This window comes from Sphaerodactylus townsendi, linkage group LG02 (assembly GCF_021028975.2).
Source record: "Sphaerodactylus townsendi isolate TG3544 linkage group LG02, MPM_Stown_v2.3, whole genome shotgun sequence".
NCBI lineage: Eukaryota > Metazoa > Chordata > Lepidosauria > Squamata > Sphaerodactylidae > Sphaerodactylus > Sphaerodactylus townsendi.
The window spans coordinates 72,480,461-72,488,230 of record NC_059426.1 but is presented as its reverse complement, the minus strand read 5'-3'; positions in this window follow the sequence as shown (position 1 = coordinate 72,488,230).

Genomic DNA, 7,770 nt, shown 5'->3' with positions numbered 1-7,770 from the left:
CCCGCTGCGCCGCTGGGTCCTAAAAAGCCTCTCGGCATCCCCGACGACACAGTGCCCTACTAGCCGAACTGCCTCGGGGCAGGCAGGAACAGCGGGAGAAGCGGGAATCTGGAGGGGAGGACCGAAGTATGGCCAAAAGAACCAGAGGGAGAGAGAAGATGCACGTGCCAGGAAGGGCAAAGGGAGGGAGGGAGGGAAGGTTGAGCAAAAAGAGGAGGAGAAGCGGGAGGAGGGAATTAAAGAAAGCCCTACGCTACAAGCTACCTGAAGGGGGCTGGAAGAAGGCGCTGATTACACAGCGGTAATTAAGTGATTGGAAAAGGGGCACTATTTCCTCAAACGAGTTTAGGTTCTCTCACAGGGAAATGTTTCAATGTGTAAACCAGTTTTTTTTTTAAAAAAAAGAGGCAATGTGAAAAGCTCTCCTACTAGAAATTAACAAACAAATCCTGAGCGTGGTTCTCTAAGCTAAATTCCTGTGTGTGGCTTTCATTTTCTTTTGCAGGAAATGGTTCTGGGTAGAAAGACTCTTGGTTTTCTCTGCTGTCAATCCACAAGCATCGGATTCTACTTCACCAGATGGTTCTGCAGTCTGCACATTCATTTGTTCACTCTGCTAGTCTCTAGTGGTGCGCAGTTGATTTATTTTTCTGCACATGACAGGGACGTAGGTATAGATTTTTAGGGAGGGTTGGGGGCGGGCCACGCCCCACCTGCCTCTGGGGGTGTGGCCACACCTCCCCAAGCCCCGCCCCATCCTCGGTACTTATAAAAGCAGCTCTCCAAGGCCAGGAATGGCAGACTCCTATGCCCCCCCCTCCACCAGCTGGCTCCCAGCCAAAAGGCACCAGCCCCTTCTGCCCTCCCCTCTGGGCAGAGGTGTACCTAGGGAAAATGGAGCCTGGTGAAAAATCTGAGTTTTGTGCACTCCCCCCACATGGGTGCCCGCTGTGATGCTGGAATCCACCCCCAAACAGCATCACTTTCAATGGTGTTTCAACTAAAGAGCCCAAATTCTCCTTTTAAATCCACCTTGAAGGGAGAATCTGGGGTCCCCAGTTAAAACATTGAAAGTAATTTTTTGGTGTAGATTCTCCCCCACCATGGAACAGCATCACTTTCAATGTTTAAACTGGGGACCTCAGATTCTCTCTTTAAAGCCATGCCAAAGGGGGTGGATATAAAAGGAGAATCTGGGGAAACTTGGGGGGTGCCTGCTGTCAGGGGTGCAATTGTTAAGATAGCAGCACCAAACTTTCAGGGTATCTTTAGGAGACTCTCCTAATGATACCACCCAGGTTTGGTGGAGTTTGGTTCAGGGGGTGCAAAGTTATGGACCCTCAAAGGTGTAGTCCCCATATTTTATAGCTCCCATTGGAAACAATGGGGGATGGGGCACCCCCTTTGAGAGTCCATAACGTTGGACTCCCTGGACCAAACTTCACAAAACCTGGATGGTATCAGTAGGAGACTATCCTGATGGTACCACCCAGGTTTGGTGAAGTTTGGGTTAGGGGGTCCAAAGTTATGGACTCTCCAAGGTGTAGCCCCATCTTCTATTAGCTTCCATTGGAAACAATGGAGGATGGGGCACCCCCTTTGGGAGTCCATAACTTTGGTCCCCCTAAACGAAACTTCACGAAAACTGGGTGGTATCAGTAAGAGACTCTCCTGATGATACCACCCAGGTTTGGTGCAGGGGGTCCAAAGTTATGGACCCTCAAAATTGTAGCCCCCATCTCCTATTAACTCCCATTGGAAACAATGTAGGATGGGGCACCCCCTTTGGGAGTCCATAACTTTGGACCCCCTAAACCAAACCTCACCAAACAAGGGTAGTATCATCAGGACAGTCTCCCAAAACATCCCTGAAATTTTGGTGCCCCTAGCCTAAAATGTACGCCCCCTGCCGGCCAAAAACCAAAAAACACTTTAAAATATTTTTTAAAACCACACACGGAGGGTGGAGCTTCGGACATGTAAGGCAGGGTTGAACCCGAGAAACCCCCCCCCCCCTTACCTACATCCTTGGCACATGGCCAAATAATCAGGAGTTTCTGGGGAGGCTGCTATGCATCAATGGCCACAGTGGCATCACAGCACCATCTCACCTTTCACCATCTCACCTTTCACCCCTTTTTCATTTTTGTGCATGCCTGCTAGGGATAATGCACTAAAAATACTAAAAAAAAAAATCAAAAGCACAGGTGTTACTTATTATGTGAGTGCTTATCTGTTCAAGGTTACTGTGTGCTCTGAGTTTGGTGGTGTCATCCTTGTTTATTGGCATTCCACTGAAACTAGATATTTTAAGAACATTGGAGAAAGTTTTGTTTAGTATAGGAGGGGGGAACTTGCTCACAGTTAATGAGGGCTAGAAAGTTCTGATTAAAGTATGCCCTCACTAGTCATTCAATGGTCATCTGTTCCTGTCAGCAAAAGCCATACGTTAGTACCTACAGTGTTAGCTGATACCCTTCCTTATTCCATTTTCCCCTTTCTCTTTCACTCTACATGCAACACTACTGGGACTTAGCACATGTACCTGAAACATCTAGTACTTTCTGCTTATAAGAGTTCGCTGTGGTATGCATCTTGGAATTTCTGGTTCAGAGCCCATGATGCTCAAGAATGCTAACACTCCAAATGCCAGGATAAGACTTTGGCAGGTGGAGAAACAACTGCAGGAAGAGGCCAAGGAAGATGTTGGGCAAGAAGCCAGAACTGAACAAGGACAGGAGACTGTCTCAAGGGCATTGTCTCATGTCCACACCCACACCCTGTCTTCAGCACTTAAGACAGCACTTATGTTATCTATATGCTAATGGTCATATGTAAGTCATTGCTAGGAAGTCTTCAGACACCATGCTGTTCCCTTCCCACAAGTGCATTTCAGTATAGAAACTGACCACTGTCGTTTTTCTCTTCAGGTCCATTGTGGCAGCCTGTCTACATATTATTTATAGCTCCATGCAAACCCTCTGTTGACCAATACATGCATTCTTATTTGGAGCCGGTGCATTTTCCCGAGATTCAGTGAGAACATGCACTATATCCAGGGGTTGAATTCCCTGTTTCCTAGACAGTAGGCCTCCGTCAATTCTTTTTAAGGAATCGACAGTTGCAAGCATTGCTTCTGAGTTCCTGTCTATGGTGTCCTTAAAAGCCTTCCAATCTAATGACCTCATGGTGGTGTTTCCGTTATTCCATAATTTCCTCATGGTGTCATCTACCACCTAATGGCTTTGAAAGCCACTCTGCTCCTCACATTCACACTGGTGCAACATCTGATGACCAACATCTGTCAGCACAAACAATATCCCTCTTTCTGTTCTGAGCACTAGCTAAATATCTAGCTGGCAACGACTCCACTACTGGCATTTCTTGTACCTCACAGTGGTCACCTGAAAGAAGATTGTTGTCTGTTTTTATTTCCACAAAAAAAGAAAGCATTCAGACACCCACCCCACAGAAACCCTCCATCACTGCATGCCAATTCTGAACTGAGTGTGCTAAAGCACCCCCTTTTTTGATGGCTGTCACATCATTTCTTTGGCAATGACCATATTGCTCCATGTGCTATATTAGCCAAACACTGCTAGGAGACATCAATATTCTATTTATTTAAAACCAGCATGATCTCCCCAAACCAGCACCCTGTCTGCTGACTGTGCTGACAGTACATTGAAAATGTACAGCCAGTGCACCTGGCTGAACAAAATACATTTTTAACCATTGAAAAGTGAGCAGCTCATACTTTATAGCATAGTAGAACAGCTTCAAATATGTACTACCTTGACATTCTGGAGTGTAGGTTGCAACTGATGGTACTGGGCAAGTTCTCTTGAGTTGCACATGCAGCCATGTCTTCTGAATTGGAAAAAAACACACAATTGGGGGGGAAAACAGCCTGTGAGAACAGGGAAGCATTTCAATAACCGTGGTGGCCTGCAGCATTTTCTGTAGCGCACTGCCACTAGTGCATTTATTGAAAATGTTATACATTTGACAGGAAAAACTGGTAACACCCTTCAGAGAGATATTGGGGGGGGGGGATATTGCATGGGTGCCACCTATTGCCATTTCTCTCCTGGGGACAGCCACCCTTTTATTTGTGTGTATAATAGCTATCTACACAAAACTCAGGAAGGGGAGATAATGCACATGGAAAGTACTGATATGGACTTGCATGCTGAGTTCTTGCTTATTCCCCAATACGGTTGCATCACTAGGGTCATAAATTGAAAAACCAAGAAAACTGTGGGGACTGGACAGATGGTGGAAGCTTGGGCAAGTAGCAGGGGAAATGGAAAGATGTGAAAACATTGTAAAACAAAGAGAGGGTGCGGTCTCTGCAGTCCTCAGTGATTCTCTTTTCTTTAGAAAGGTTAGTGTTCTATCACTAATTTAATTTAGCAAAAAAAAAAATTTAATCTTGGGGTGGAGGGACCAAAGAGAGGATATTGGGCCTCCCTACCCAGACAGTCCACACCTATTGTGCTGCAAATTACGTTTAATCCTAGTCTCATCAAGGTATTTCCCTGAAATGTGCTCTCTAGGGTTGTAATGTAACGCCACGATGGGATCTGTAAGGGAGAGACAAGTGGAAGGTGAAGGGAGATGTGATCCTAAATACACTTTCCTGGGAGAAAGCCCTATTGTATATAGCTATTGTATATTGTATTGCGTATCTTGTATATACCCTGTTGTATATAATCCGAGCAGGATTCAAAGTAAACCAGCAATGTTAGACTACACGTGAGCAACAAACTGTTTCACTGACTAGTGTAGACAGCACGGCAAAACTGCTGTGTTTCATATTTGTTCTTCTATGGAATGTTTAATGAGTGTTCACATGCTATCTTCCACACAATTCTCATTTTAAAATAATTATCTTGCTGGCCTTGATCAACACTTTGTTTGCAGTTTTTGAAACTGTATGAAATAGCAATAGGGAGACTACAGGGGAAATTCCCAGTCCGTAAGAGTTGGAAGCATTTGTGTTGCTTATGTGGAGTCCCTGAACTCTAACAGATGGCGACAAATCTAATGGGCAAAGCCTACAGAAGGTAAGAGTATTTTTCCTCAGCTTAGTCAAATACCAATTTAAGCAGATAAATGCCAACTCAAAAATCTTTATTTGAATTTAATTAGATCTGACCTCAAACTGGCACCAACCCTGGAATTTGCTTCATGGGATTCCAAAATGCACTCATATTGTTAGTTTCACTGCAAAGTTGATTCCAGATAGTTGATTTTCTCAGTAATGACAGCTGTGAACAGGACATAGGGCTAAAATGCTTCACAATACCAACTAGTACAGGGGCTGGGACTACTGTTATTTTTGCATCTCTGTTGCAGTGATTAGCACAGACAGGGTCAGATTAAGTTTTTTACAGCCCAACTCATGGTTCATTTTATGCAGGGCAGCATAGAAATAGCACAACAAGGACGAGACAAGGACACCATTTTCCTTTCACTTTTGTTTGTTGCTTTGCTTCGCCTGTATTACAATGACATATACCATCAGTAGCCAGAAAAGACTGGAATGTTCTGGATAACATCACCTGGAACATGAATCAGCCAACAACTGCTTCAGCAGGCCTTTTCCACAAAAGCAGACAGGACTCTCTGTCTGAAGTATTCATGCAGCTGAGGAAACTGTGCCTGAGTTTTGGAACCCTGAACAATTACTGAATTTGCCTCCACGGTTCAGCAAGCCCTGAGCATCACAATTGCAAAAAAACTCTTGCTGGAACAGCTCTAGATGCAATGAGAGTAGATTTTGCATAACTAAAGGACTGAGCTCTAATCCACAGAGGTTTATGAGAAAATCTTGTATTAAAATGCCACAAAACTCTTTTTTCTTTTGATTGCTGTTGGCCTATGAAGAGGATCTGTGGTACAGAGAGAGAACAACAGTGAGAAAGAGAAGGATGATGCATATACCTTTTCCAGTGTGGCAAAACTGAAGTGGAGAAATTTGCCCATCATCAGCCAGTATAATGTGAAGCATTGTTAATTACTGGATATTATAAGTGCAGGATGACAAATCAGGCATACATTCCAAGTGCCTGAAATTGGCACTGATTCCCCATTTCAAAATGGAAATAAATACTGACATAGAATTAAGGTGTCAGGCCAAATGAACCCAAATTAAATTCTTTCTTGAGTTAAATAAAAGGTTTATCTTTCACACTTAATCACCCTCTGTGTGCTAAAATCCTAGTTTGGCTGCCACTTTTATTTCTAGGTTGTTTACATTCAGAAACCTCCTGCTTCCAAAGGACTTAGTATGGAGAGCAACATTTCCATAGTTCATCCTTGCAAGCTTGGTCACTGGAATTCCCATTTACTTTGTGAACTGATCTCTGTCACCTGGAAAGCAGTTCTAAGAGAAGAAGATCTCCAGCCACCATCTGGAGGTTGGCATCCTCAAGTGTAGATAATTTTTCTAAGGCTATCCAGTGAACCTGAAGCTAAGATGGGAATTCAGGTCTTTCATGTACAATTTGCTGTCCTCTCAGTAAAAATGGTTCTTGTATACTTTTGGGATTATCAGTTCTGCCAGATTCAAGTTATACGACCATTGTGGCATTGTGAAGGATGGGAGAAATTGCACTTATTGAAAATTTTGTCTTTCGTACAAATCTTGCGGAATAAATATTTTGCATCACTAGGAGTTGAATTTGTAAGTTTTCTGAGTTACACTTTTGTAGGATGGTGTTGATACAGGAGCTGGTTTTCTTCATGAAAGGAAGGCATTCTGCACATGCTCAGTTACTTGCTGTTAGGTTCTTTATCTGAAAAGTAAATCTTGGTTTCCTTTAGGGCATTCACTTGGTGCTTTCTGCTGCTAGTTTTTCTAAATCAAAAATTAGCAACCCCAGGTAAGCTAATAATGAGAGGTAAACAGATCAATGCAGATAAAAAGCCTCAGAGGAGCTTTTAATGGATTCTAGCCCTGACGGACTTCCAGGCTATGTTAACTATGTTGCGCTGCTGAGGGTCTTTGTTGCAGCCTGCCAGGAACCTTCAGGCACCTGAATCTCCTCCCTCTTGGATTACTGATTCCAGGTGTTCACAGCCAAAGCACAAGTTCCATCTTGCTTGGGCTTGGAAAATGAGACAAATGTACCTATGGGCCCAGCAGGAAATACACCAGAGTAACTACTGCATTCATGGAATGCCAGGTTTTGTCTCCTTGCAAGCAGAGCAGGGGCCCCTACAGAGTTCACCTCTCATCTTATGGAGATGGCTGGTCACCCCATTCCCTTTTCAGGAGCTAAGGTCAAAACAGAAATCAAGTTGCAGACATGGATTTGGTTTGTTAATTGTTTTAGTAAGAATGTTGCCAATTAGGTATATACCCACACAAGACATTAAGAAGAACCAAAGCAAATTAATCCTATGCAGTTTGCACAGCCACCAGTGCGGGATGGGGTTGCCAGATCCAGTCAGCGGAATTCCTGGAAATTTGGGGATAGAACTTTGGGAGGACAGGGACCTCAGTGGGATACAATTGCCATACAACCTCCAAAGTATCCATTTTCTCCAGGGGAACTGATCTCAGTAGTTTGGAGATGAGCAGTAATTCCAGCTCCCACCTGGAGGCTGCCATCCCTACGGGGCCAGGGGAGGGAAGGGAGCTTAGGGTCTACTGCCATAGAATCCACCTTCAAAAGCAATTATTTGCTCCAGGGGAGCTGATTTGTGTTGTCTACAGATCAATTGTAATTCCAGGAGATCTCCATTTGGCAACCCTCGTTC